Raw genomic sequence first — 13,235 nt, 5'->3', positions numbered from 1 at the left:
TCTTTTCTTCTGCAGTACTCAGGGACCACAGCTAGAGAAAAAGAGTCTGTGTCCTGAGAGCACAGAGTTTAAATTACAAGCAAAACTGAATGGGTTAAAATGAGTGTTTAGTCTTGTTTTTCAACAAGAAGCTGCAAAGCAGCACAAAATACTTTCTGTGTTTGGCACCAGCCCTCGAGGTCTGGAGAGTCTGAAGCCAAAAATTTCAGTACTGCTGTCCTTTTCTGACAGATACAGGCTAAGGAATATGCATTTTGCAAATATGCTCCCCTTAATTGGGTGTGTTTAAGTATCCCCACTTTCTGGGATCCTCTGCTGTTTGGGGTGCCTGATCAGGCTGTGTTCAGAAGCTCAATTGTCTTCAGTCTGTACCACTCCCCAGGGCTCACAGGCTGGTTTTTGTTAGGAACAGCTCCATCAGTTCCTCTTTCTGAGCAATATTTTAGCCTTTCTCTTTCTTCTTCTTTTCTTGTTCTCTGAGGTCTGCTTATTAAATTATTATGCAACTGTGATACTAAATCTTATCTTCTGACTAAAACGCACAGAAGAAAGGCAGATAAGACACTAAGGGAGGGAGGGACCATTCATCTATCAGTAGACTCTGAGAAGTAAAAGAAAGTAAAGCGAGGAAGATGATGATTTTGATGAATATTTGTAGCTGAGCAACACTAAATGACTTTTCTATTTTCAGTATGAAAAGTACTTGTATTTCTAAAAGCAAAAGTCTTTTACAAGACTCTAAATCAAATGTGAAGGGAAAAAAAACAAGATTTATAACTCTGCTTTCAGCAACTTACTATTTATTCCCTGCTAGCTAAATTAATCTTCTGTTTACTTTATTGAATAAGGTATAGTTCTCAGTTAAGAAAATTTTTGGTTGTCTTATTAGGCCACGTCATCAGCAATAGCCTGAGGTAGTTTGTAGGAAGTGGGTTTTGGTCTGTCTTCTACCCTGCCTGTATGCATGTATCTGGGAGGAATGGTTATAAAACATTGTGCCCAAGGTGCAAAGAAGGTGAAAGACGCCAGTGAATGAAAAAAAAAATTTACTTTAAAATAGAACTTTTACTGATTTAATTTCCTAGTTTACTTTTAGTATCATTTCTACAGTGTCTAGTGTTTTCCTGTTATGACAGCAGTGATTTGTTCACTGATTTGCTTATCCAAAAGGTCCACATTGGAAAGCAAAGCAATCACTAATTCAGAAGGCCATGGGATGGAGTTGGGTCTGTGTGAACAGTTTCCCTGATGGATGAAATTTCCATACCTGCATGTCATGGTTTTGTGACACTGTGGATGCAAGAAAGCTGCTGGACTGACATGTTCTCACTGGAGGATGCAGGGCAGCACAACTAGGGCTGGGGACTGCAGAGCAGCAAAGACATAGGGGCTTGGTGTGGGTGAAGAGGAAGCATGAGCCTTGTTATTGCTGCCAGTGCTCGTAGCAAGTGCCTCCATCCCAAAGGGGATCTTCCTTGTGGTACAAAGCGCAATTTAATTTTTGTTCTTACAAGCAACATTGTTCTCTTTTTTTTTAATTCATTTGCAGCTAGAGAGCTAGAGCAAGGATTTCAATGTAAGAGTTGATATTTAGTTCTTGTTTTAAAAGAAGTATTTGTTTAAGCCAGTTTGATTCTGAGGAATGACTTAATTCCCTGCTTGAAAAAAAAGGGGCCTTAAAAATGTATGCAGATTTATCTTTTGGGAAATCTTAACTATCTTTCTGTCTTTTCTCAAAGATAAATTTTTAAAAAGCTGAACTTCTCCTGTCATCAGGCTAACGGTATAGTGTTCTATACCCCATCTAACTCCAGTTATTATTGATCAGCTAATGCAATATTTAATTATCCTCACAGGGAAGAGGGACTTCTTCAATGAGTGATTCATTATCCATTATGAATGGAAACTTCTCAATCTTGGTAGATAACCAATAAGCAAATGTTATTGATTGTTCTCCAGCATCAAATAAGGATAATAAATATCACAATTTGGGGGCTTGAATGTCACGTTCAAGAGAACCATCTGTTAATGAGATTGTAATCTTTGACCCCCTTGCTAATACCAGCTATGGTCTCGATCATTACAACAAGGCAATGATTCTGCCTTGGGTTACCTACATTAATACAGGCTGACTACAGGAAAATGTAACAGCATTGAATGAACAATATTAAAACCACTTACCTAAACAAGACAGATTTATTTTTTTTCAAGGAAAGCTTTAGTGGAGATTTAAGAAACAGTAGGAATTAAGTGTGGCAAAATGACAAACAGGTATAAGAAACATCTATGTGAGAATACAAAAATGAATTTGCACTGCTACTAAACAAACTTCTTATTGGTCAGTTGCAGCGGAGATAAATTTGTAGCTGATGCATCACTCCAAAAAAAAAAAAAAAAAAGGAAGAAGGGCTTAACCTTCTCATTCTCATGATACTAGGGTAAGTTGTCTGCCAGAGTGCTCAAACATAACGCAGATAAGAATCTATAACAAAGCATCCGCTCATCTGTGGTAACTTCCTTTGTCTGCACTTGCAACTCATTGCAACCATGGACACCAAGTTATCAGGGCCATTTTCCCCAGCTTCAAACAAGGCCAAGCTCCTTTGATTGCGTTTGTATTTACAGTGTCCAAAGAAGTCAGCTGTATAAGTCCTTGAGAAGATCTGGTCTTTATTTGTACTATTTCAGGAGTCTAGTATTTACCCAGCTGCACAGAGAACATAAAATTAAGATGTTCGACTTAAAAATTTTGCCACCAATCTGTAAGCCCACATCTCTGCCTTGCACAGGTAGATGCATCTAAAAGGTTTTTAGACATATACTTGGAAGTCAAATGTTCACAGTCAAGATGCAGTCTTCTTGTCTTTTTTGTTTTCTAAATCTGTTCAATTTACTTTGCAGCAAATGGGATGTATTATGGCCATTAGGCTAAGGAAGTCTAGCTTCAAAACAAAACCACACAACTTCTTTAAAGCGAAACTCTCCATCAGTTTTTTAACAGAATTTCTCCAATTCCCCACAGTCCAAAGCAGTCCAAGACCCATTCCAAAACAGTTTTCACCAAACTGTCTTCTGCATGTTTAATTTTTACAATGAATGGAGTTGTCTGCAACATGCTTTTGTAGATGAATGATGGACTTTCTAGCCCAAGTGCTGAATCTAGTTATCTTCAGAGAGCTCAATGTGTTGTACTTTCACTAGAAGTCTGCAGCAAGTAGTTTGTGGAGATTTCCACCCTCATCCTTTTATTACTGGAATTCTAATTTTAAAAGCTGACTTGGGACTCTGCTGAAGTGTTTGTGGAGTTATGTCCTTGGCAGGCTTTCGTCTGTGTCACTGAAATCACCCCCGCTTTCTGGCGCAAATGGCAGACAATGCCCAGGGGATGCTCAGCAATAGCAGAGCAGTAGGAATTGAGCAGAGCAGGGCTTCAACTTGGATCCCAGGCATCAGTTGTTCACCGTATGCCTGGAACCAACACTTGCCATTTACTCTGACTTCACCGAAAAGTATAAAAATTTAACTGTCCCTTTCTACCTTCTAATCTTTCCTTAATTACACCTGGCATTTATATCTGTATTGCTTCAATGTGAATTCTGCCCTGCAGTCATCATCATGTTATCTGAGCACTCAGTTCCCTGTCATATTTTGAGGGACATGGTTTAGTGGGCATGGTGATGATGGGTTGATGGTTGGACTACGGATATTAGTGGTCTTTTCCAACCTTAACAATTCTGTGATTCTATCTATTTGAGAGAGCCTGAGTCTGGAGTGACATGCAACAATGACCTTCATAAAATTTCTTCCTCTTCTCTTGTCTCAGTGTCAGCCATGGCAAATAAAAAGGAACAACTGATGCAGTCTTTCCATTTCAAAAGAGCAAGCAGAATGTGAAGAGCTATTAGAGAAGAAAAGATAGAACAAAACACAAAATATCTTCATACTGTTGTATAGATACTGAATACTGTATTTGATACACCACAAAGCAGAAACTGGAAGTGGTCAGAGGAGGAAGATGAGGAACACAGAAGAAAAATGGCATGTTAAAATGGGGAACTTCTGGTCAGGATTTTGGAGAGGTTATAAAATGAGAAAAGAAATTTTTAGAAGATGAGGATGTGCATAAAAGCAATGGCTCATTGTCTCTTCTAATCTAAGAACTAGGAGACAGCAATTGCAAATAGCATAAGGCATGTTCAAGGCAAACAGGAGGAGACATGTCTACACCTAACACATAGTTCAACTATAGAGTCTCAACCAAAGGATCTCATCAATGGTAATTTTTCATCCAGCTCCAAAAACTGAGTAGTTGAATACATTGGAGGCTATTTGTTCAGAGGTACCACCAACCTGAAAATGCTGAACTGTACAATTCTAGAAGATGAGCAAGTATGGGAGGAATTTCAGACATTTATTCTGCTCTTTTATTGTTCTCTGAGCATCTCTTATTGGCCTTTGTCAGACACAGGATACTGGGCAGAATGGACTTCAGAGCTGAGACAGTAAGGCTACTCTAATATTGTTACATTCAGTGACCTTATCCATTTGCCCATCACGTTAAACTACAAGTTCTATTAGTTATGTTAGTTATGTTGTCCAAATGGACAAGAGACATTTGGGGTCTTTTGTCAAAACTCCACCCAAGAGGAGCTTTGGTTTTATAAGTGGTTGTTCAGTTCACATCAGGTCTTCCCAAATTCTAATTTTTTATAAATGTTCAGATTAGTGCCTTGTAAATACAAATACCAGGAATCATTAGGTGGAACTGGAAAGACATACTTGATACTATCCTATCATTCAGTACCATTCTTGTAGCATCTTTCTCTCTTACCTTGATTTGGTACCGTGTGAAGTTGCCCTCCTTCTAAGATATATATCCCTGAAGTTAACTTTTGGTCCTCCTTCTATGCGGACTAGAATGTATGATGGGACATAGAAAACCGTTGATCTTGTGCCATAAGGGGCTGAAAACTAAAGCCTGGTCTGTGAGACACTGAAAAAATGCCTTACCTAAATGCAGACTATGCAGTACACTGTTATAAATCATTTCTCTACAGAAGTTGCATTAAGCAAACATTTCATTCGCTCTCATATTCTTTGCCATAAAGTTCTGGCATTAAAAACTTGTGCTTTTCAGAGGTGAGATGATTCTGTTATTTAACTGTACCTGGGCACCTGAAGGACACAGTGAGATCAGGGACTTACCACTTGGGTGCTATACAAACATTCATTTATTTATTTTACTTTTAAATACTAGTCACGTTCACTTATCAAGCCGATGATTTCAAGTACCAAAAATATGTTCTTTTGTATCTTGTGCTTTCTGACCTTTTCAAAGTCTTAACAAATATTCTTATGGATTAATATTATCATGGTGTCTAAAGACCTTTTTGCCATGAGGCTGTGCAAGTGCAAAAGCGAAAAGCAGACGCTGTCCAAAGATCTTATGATACAGATATGTGATAAGAGACAGCAAGAGGATACAGTCAGAAAGGGGAATAAAAAGAAGCAATGAAACTCTTTTTGTAAGAATAATCGAATAGTCTGACTACTGTCAATTTTTTCCTTTTTTTCCAATAGAAATAAGTATTATGAGGACAATGAGATACCTCTGAGCATATTTGTGGTGAGAACTTTCCAATTATGCAGATGAAAATGAAGAAAAATCCTTGATGGAGAGATTATGAATGGACTGAGATGTGAGCTAATGTTTTGATAGTGAGGAAGAGATAATAGATTAATAGGGAGAAGTCTGATGGGCTTGGACAGTGAGGAAATGTGGTTCATATACTCAGGAAAAGGTACTGTCAAAGCAACAGGCTTGACAAGCATTCATTTTTGGTAGCAATTGTACTGGATATGAGTTTGCACCCTATTCAGGCCTGAGAAAATTATACTGCATTGACTGAGAGTAAAATGATGAGAACCTGAGTCACTTAGAGGGTTAGCAAACTTCAAATTTCAGAGATGCTAGAGCAGCCAGGTTTATTCAGTCTAAGCATCCTAAGATCTAAGGTTTGATATGAGTCTACATTAACACTAGGGTTATGGTTTGAATCAGATAGGATGGTGACATTGCTCAATAAGCAAGCAAGGAAGTGAAAGTTCAGAAGGGAAGATTAAGAATTGTGTTTTTGCCATGCTGAAGTGGTAGTTAAATACTAGTGGATGTTACATAGGAAGTCCAAGAACTTAATTTGGACACATAGATAGGTCTAGGGAGATGCAGATCTGTGAATTACTATCATAGAGATGGCAGTTGATGGTAATTGAAAAAGCCATCTTTGAATAGGCTATGCAGGAATGGATAAGATCAGTGTCCGTAACAGCAGAAGAAGCAATGATGAGAGTGTTTCAGCAAGGGTGAAACATTCAGAGGGCTCGGGTTGTAAAAGACTTTAATTAAAGTCATGATGCAAAGTCTGTTCATTTAAATTCACATTGGCTGTCATGAGTTTTGGATCAGCTCCAAAAAATAAAAACACAAATTTCACAACAGGGAACAAATGGCAGAATTCAAAGCAGGTTGATAGTGGGTAGGATATTAAAGCTCCACCTATATGCAGTATCAGCCTTCTAGGATTCGTTTTACCCAGCAGACACAGACATTTCATGTGGTATTGCTGCATTAAGTGACACCCAGGCAGCCCTAAACCTTCTGTTTTTAAGAAGTCTTGATGGAGTGATAGCATTGGTGGACGGGGGAAGGGCAACAGATGTCATCTGCCTGGACTTCTGCAAAGCCTTTGACATGGTCCCTTACCACATCCTTCTCTCTAAATTGGAGAGGTATGGATTTGAAGGATGGACTGTTCAGTGGATTAAGAATTGGTTGGCTGGACACAGCCAAAGTGTTGTGATCAATGATTCTATGTCAGGGTGGAGGCCAGTCACAAGTGGTGTCCCTCAGGGGTTGGTCTTGGGACCAGTGCTCTTCAGTATCTTCATCAGTGACATAGATGATGGAATCGAGTGCCCCCTCAGCAAGTTTGCAGATGGCACCAAGCTGAGCAGTGAGATCGATACAGTAGGTGGAAGGGAAGCCATCCGGAGGGACCTGGACAGGCTGGAGAAGTGGGCCCATGAGAACCTAATGAGGTTCAACAGGGCCAATGCAAGGTGCTACACTTGGGCCGGGGCGATCCCAGGTGTTTATACAGACTGGGGGAAGATCTCCTTGATAGCAGCTCTGCAGAGAAGGACTCAGGGGTCCTGGTGGATGAGAAGCTGGACATGAGCCAGCAGTGTGCGCTGGCAGCCCAGAAGGCCAACTATGTTCTGGGCTGCATTAAAAGAGGAGTGGCCAGCAGGGAGAGGGAGGTGATTGTCCCCCTCTACCCAGCTTGTGTGAGGCCCCATCTGGAGTACTGCGTCCAGGCCTGGGGCCCCCAGCACAAGAAAGACGTGGAGCTCTTGGAGCAGGTCCAGGGGAGGGCCACTAAGATGATCAGAGGGCTGGGGCACCTCTCCTATGAAGAAAGGTTGAGGGAACTGGGCTTGTTTAGCTTGGAGAAGAGAAGGCTCCGGAGAGACTTCATTATGGCCTTCCAGTACTTGAAGGAGGTGTATAAACAGGAGGGGGTACGACTGTTTACATGGGTGGATAGTAATAGGACAAGGGGGAATGGTTTTAAACTGAGACAGGGGAGGTTTAGGTTAGATATTAGGAGGAAGTTTTTCACGCAGAGGGTGGTGACACGCTGGAATAGGTTGGCCAAGGAGGTTGTGGGTGCCCCGTCCCTGGAGGTGTTCAAGGCCAGGCTGGATGTGGCTCTGGGCAGCCTGGTCTAGTGGTTGGCAACCCAGCACTCAGCAGGTGGGTTGAAACTAGATGATCATTATGGTTCTTTTCAATCCAGGCCATTCTATGATTACCAAAAAAAAGTCAGATGAGATGCAAGATCGTGGCTGGGAATCTTCTCAGATTATTTTTCTATGTCACTGGTGGGAGGCTATCCTGGCACTCAGATAAATGCAGTCAGATTATTGCCCTTCTATTCATACTGAGCAATAAATAGTAGATAAAGTCTGGCAGCTTCTCAGACTATTTTCTGCTAAAATAAATTCAAACATCTTGAGGTAGAAGACATGACTTCAATGAAATCAATGGGAATTTTGTCACTAAATGTCTCAAGGATATCACTGTGGGGCTTAAATAAAGTCTTTTATATGAATTGTAGGATTTTCTTTCCCTGCTGTATGTGAGCATCAGATGACTTGTCTGTTAGAAAATGCCCAGAAAAAATAAAGCAAGTAAAGAAATCTGGTAATGTCAGTGTGTGCTGGTTAAAGTGTTTTATTTGGGCATGAAGGCTCCATCCAATCTAAAGGCTCTGTCGATGAGAGCCTTTACATGGGGATTCGCCATGCTTTAATTTATGTTCTTTTGGCTTCACAACATTCATGGATTTGCTTTGTCTTTGCCAAATGCCCCAACTAGACAAACCATTAGTTATAATTGATAGACCAGCGTAGTTAGACTCATGGAAGGAGGCAAGCAGATCCAGTATTGGTCCAAGCAATGCAAATCCCTTGAATTTAAAGATACAACTAGATCTATTTAAACATTTCTTATATTTGCAGTTTGGTTAGTGTATTAAAGCATTACATTTGTGGCCTAAAGTAACCCAGTCATAAGTGTGGTTAATTTTACTTCGTAAATGGCAGCCCAGTTTTATACACACAAGTTTCATTCAATTTTATTTCTATCAGTGAGGTAGCATGTCAAGCTGTGATAATGTTTCCCCTCCCACTCCTTGTTAGTTTGCTGAAAAGGGATATTTACAACACATTGAAGGGCGGGATGTTTGTCACAGCTCTTTCCTTACAGGAATTGTATTAATCATGAGAAAGGTTATCTTAAATATTGAACTGACAAGAAACATGACTTCCATTTGGGATTTTGAGTAAATAGGTAGGGTCAAAATTTTCATGTTCTTGTGTTTACCTGGGGAGCTTGACACTCTTTTTAGGCGGGTAAATTGGTGTGCTGATTGTGTCAAAGAAGCTGGTGGAATAAGCTCTAGGAGGCTGCCTAAGTTTGAGTTATTTGAAGGAGGAACAAAGCAAAATTTTTCATTCTGTATTCAAGGTGTCCTGGCAGGCCAGATCCAGAGCGCAGGTGATAATTTCATCCCTGCTGTGTTGTGATAAGATAGAAGGAAGTTGTTATTATGAGAAAATAAAGTTTAGCACTTCGCCTTAGAAGACAAAAATGTACATTATGGGTTGAGATATATGTTCCAATGCTTTCTGTGAAAATTCCGTAGCATTTTGTGATGCCTTGCTGTTTAATGAGGGAAGATTTTCGTGGTTCATTACTGACTGCTATCATGTTTATAAGAAAACTTCTGACCAGAAGTTTACTTCCAACATGCTTGCATGTTTTTTCTTTGCTGGTAAAATTTTATAACTTCTAATTTTTGGTTCATCAGAAAGATGTGATAGACTTGGTAATTAACAGTTGGACTCAATGATCTTACAGGTCTTCTCCAATGTAAATGATTCTACAATTTTGTGGTTCAATAAATGATACAGTATATATCTGTATGCAATGCCCATATATGTTTACACTGCAGATCTAAAAGCTTGGCTGAAAATAGAAGATATAATGCTGCATGATCAATATTAGTTGAAAAATTAATACCTTGTATGCGCTAATACAATTAATAGCTTGTATGGATGAACTTTGTCTTCATTTATGTTAGCTGTCCATTAAGAAGTGGTAGACACATGAAAGTACAAACATAATTCATGAGAACAAGTATTGACACCCTTGAAAAAGTTAATACCAAGAAATAATTCCACCAGTTATTCTACCAGAAAGTTCTGTCATAGGAAAGATCCTTTGGAATTTATAAATCAGAATTAAACAAGAAATATATAAAGAAAGCAATGACTGCATAACATGTTCTGGCAAAATACCTATACTCATATAACATGTGTTTTACCTAACCAGGGATGGTGTTTATCGGTCCTTTTAGACTGCATGTAGCTTTACATCAGAAGTCCTAGATTCCAATACAGGAATTTACATTCATTTACATACATAAATACATTAAAGTGTGATGACAATTTGTACAGCTAGGAATCTTTCCAGTATTTTTCATGTCTGAGGGAGAAACGAACTGCAAAGTTCAGGTTTATTTGAATTAAGCAGATTAGAATTCTTATGAATGAAGGTCCTCCATGCCTACCTTTGAGTGGTACCTGCATGTTAGGTGAGATGTCAGTTCACATCCATTCAAAAACATAAAGTAAGCAAAAATGCAATGTTACAGGAAGCTGATGTCAGCATGGTATATAAATGAGATTTAGCAGGAATTAAGAGATGCAGAGAAAACATGTGCTCTACCTTTCACCCTGCTAACAAGTGGGATCCCATTATTGACCTCAGCAAAATTATGTTGATATGCACTGTTGAACCATCTGCCCAGAAACCAAGGCATAAAAGCTCACCTTCGTCTTTATATTCCCACTTTCCATCAGTTAGCTGAAATGAGAGCCTCTGGATGATGTATCTGTTCTTTTCCCACCCATTCACAACCTCCTTAAGTGACTTGACAAGCTGGTATGCAATTGGAAAGAGGTGCATCTTTTGAGTTACAGAATTCTGTTCTCTCTCAGTCCTAACTAGAGGCACCTTTTCTGCACCCTGTCCTGAGAGCAGTTGACTGAGGCAGTATGAGATATAGTGTGAAGACAGAAGTCCCATTTTCTTTTCAAAAAGTAGAGGGTTTTTGACTACTGCATGAATCCACCAATCTGGGTTCAGCCAACAGGAGCCTTCCCATGGCAAGTGCAGGCTCAGTGCAATCCAAACAGCGCTTGTCTTTAATGGCACCAGTTCTCCTCAGAAAGGATGAATAAAACACACCATCCCTGGTTTGTACCGTCTTAAATGTTAAAAATACCATAATAATAGTCTCCTTTTTAAGCATACCTGGAAAGTACGTTAACAGCTACAGTTAAATGTCAGCATTTGTTAGGAGATGCTGCTGTTAACTAAGTACTTCTTATTCAAAGATCAGATAAAAAATTTGATCTCTAAGGAACTCTTACTGAAGTCTCAATGGCAATAACTATATAGCAAGTATGGAAGCAACATTTTCCCATTTTCTTTAAAAGACTGAGCTTTGAGATATTAATATTAATATAACTGCTTTATAATACCAAGATTTGAAAAAAAAATGCATGTTAAATATTAGATTTGAGCTTTTAATCTTCAAGAAGTCAAACAGGTTTTGTAAGACTGACCTTGCAATATTTTTTTAGAAATATATATAAAGAGACAGAGAGAGAGATGGATACATATGAAATTGTGTATGTACTTTTCAGTGTAATTTTTCTTTTTTTTCCTTGTTATTTTAGTAAACTAAGGCAACGGATTAAAAACTATTTTCTTTTTACAAAGGTCTTCCTAAACTATTCCTTAAACCTTCACAATTAATGAAAATTACACACTGAGATGTTTCCTTAACTACTGAAAAGCTGATGTTCATAAGTTTATGACCATTAAAAACTTTTGCTTTTGTTTTTCCACTTTACAGAAACAAATTTAAATTTCTAAGTCTTGATGGTTTGACTTTCACTTTCTGTTCCACCTGTTTTCCTCCCCCATCCTGCTTTTCATTTGCCAGAAAGCCCAGTCTAGCTTATTTACATGTGAAAAAACTTGGAGCATCATGTGGTGAGGTTCCAGGGCAACACTGAATCCCATTCAATTCTCATTTCCTCCCTGACAGTCACCATTGAATCAATCATGTTTTCCATGCCCTCTTCATGACCACCTAGGAGATCCCAAATCACTTTTCATCTGCTGTGTCAATCACACTCAGACCATGTCCACTTTTCATTACTAGCACACTGTCATGTGACCAGCTAATCTGTCACTTTCTGACAGCGGTTAGTGTGCCAATTGATTTAATTAGCAATCAATTAGCTTGTTACTATTGGAAGTAATTACCTTTTATAGAGAAAAGAGTGCAGCTGGCCATAGCAATAAAACTGCACTAATAAAACTGCATTTACCTTCCTTCTCTGCATTCAAAGTCACTAGCACTCAAGGGTTAGAGGAATTATTGGTGACATACACACGGGCTGAAGAGCCCCAGGAGATTTCTTTGCTCTCTTGATTATGCTGCCAGACTCTGTCATTAGTATAGTATTTATATCTTAAGAAGTAGGTCTAATTAAGGTTAATGTTAACATTTACATTGTTTACTTCAGTAAGGACTTCACTATCAAATGTTTGCTAATGAAAACGTTCTTTAAGATGGCCATATATTAAATGCCTCTGCATTTGTAGTGGAAAACTTCTTTAGAAAAAAAAAACCACAACACTATGCACTTCAGAAAGCATGTGGGTCATACTTAAATTTGCTAGTGATGTTACCTGCTATTTTTGTTCATTCTATAAGAAATCGAAGTTGTTTGGGAACTAAATGCACTCATAAACCATGGAAATTCTGCAGTAAATACAAGATAAGTACTTTCTAGCTGTTTTCTATTTTAAAATTGAGGTAAAGTTATTTTCTGTTTTATACGTCAACTATCCAACGCGCGTATTTTTCTAATCTACGATTGTGCCATTTCTAGTACTGGGGCCGAAGTACACATCACACACTTGTGCCATTAAATTCAACCTGCAAAATACTCCCAAGGCAGACAATGACTCGCTACATTAGCTCTGTGGTGAACAGAGGAGTCAGTAATGAAATGAGTAAGTAGACTTGTACTCCATTCATCATCCTGTTTGCTTCAATATAAGTGTTCTTTTATCAGCAGTATTGGTACTGATGTCATCACACAAGGCATAAATCACAGCACAAGTGACAGTGTCCTATTAAGGGTCATGGTCTAAAATCATTATTGACAAATTAAAAACTACAGTTAGCCATTTTCCCACTATGCCCTCATTTGTGATATAGTTTCAACATTTTTAGCAGGCTGCAGGATAAATAATCATTTATAGTTCTGAATAGCTGTGTATATTAACTTACCAACCACACTACATTCAAAAAAATGGCAAGAAGCCCAGCAGAGACAAGGATGTTAAATCTTAGGCTGATCCTTGTCATCAGCTCACATTTTATGGGGCCTAGTTGAGAGGATTGTAGAGAAGACACCATCACACACTAATCTGTAATAAACACTCCTTAATGTTGTCTACAGCAGAGGGGACAAATTCATCATGGCTGTAATTAGGGAGGGCTGCTGCAGTTGGAACAAAGCAG

Source organism: Numida meleagris, chromosome 5 (assembly GCF_002078875.1).
Source record: "Numida meleagris isolate 19003 breed g44 Domestic line chromosome 5, NumMel1.0, whole genome shotgun sequence".
NCBI classification, from domain to species: domain Eukaryota; kingdom Metazoa; phylum Chordata; class Aves; order Galliformes; family Numididae; genus Numida; species Numida meleagris.
Note: the sequence above shows the minus strand (reverse complement) of the source record.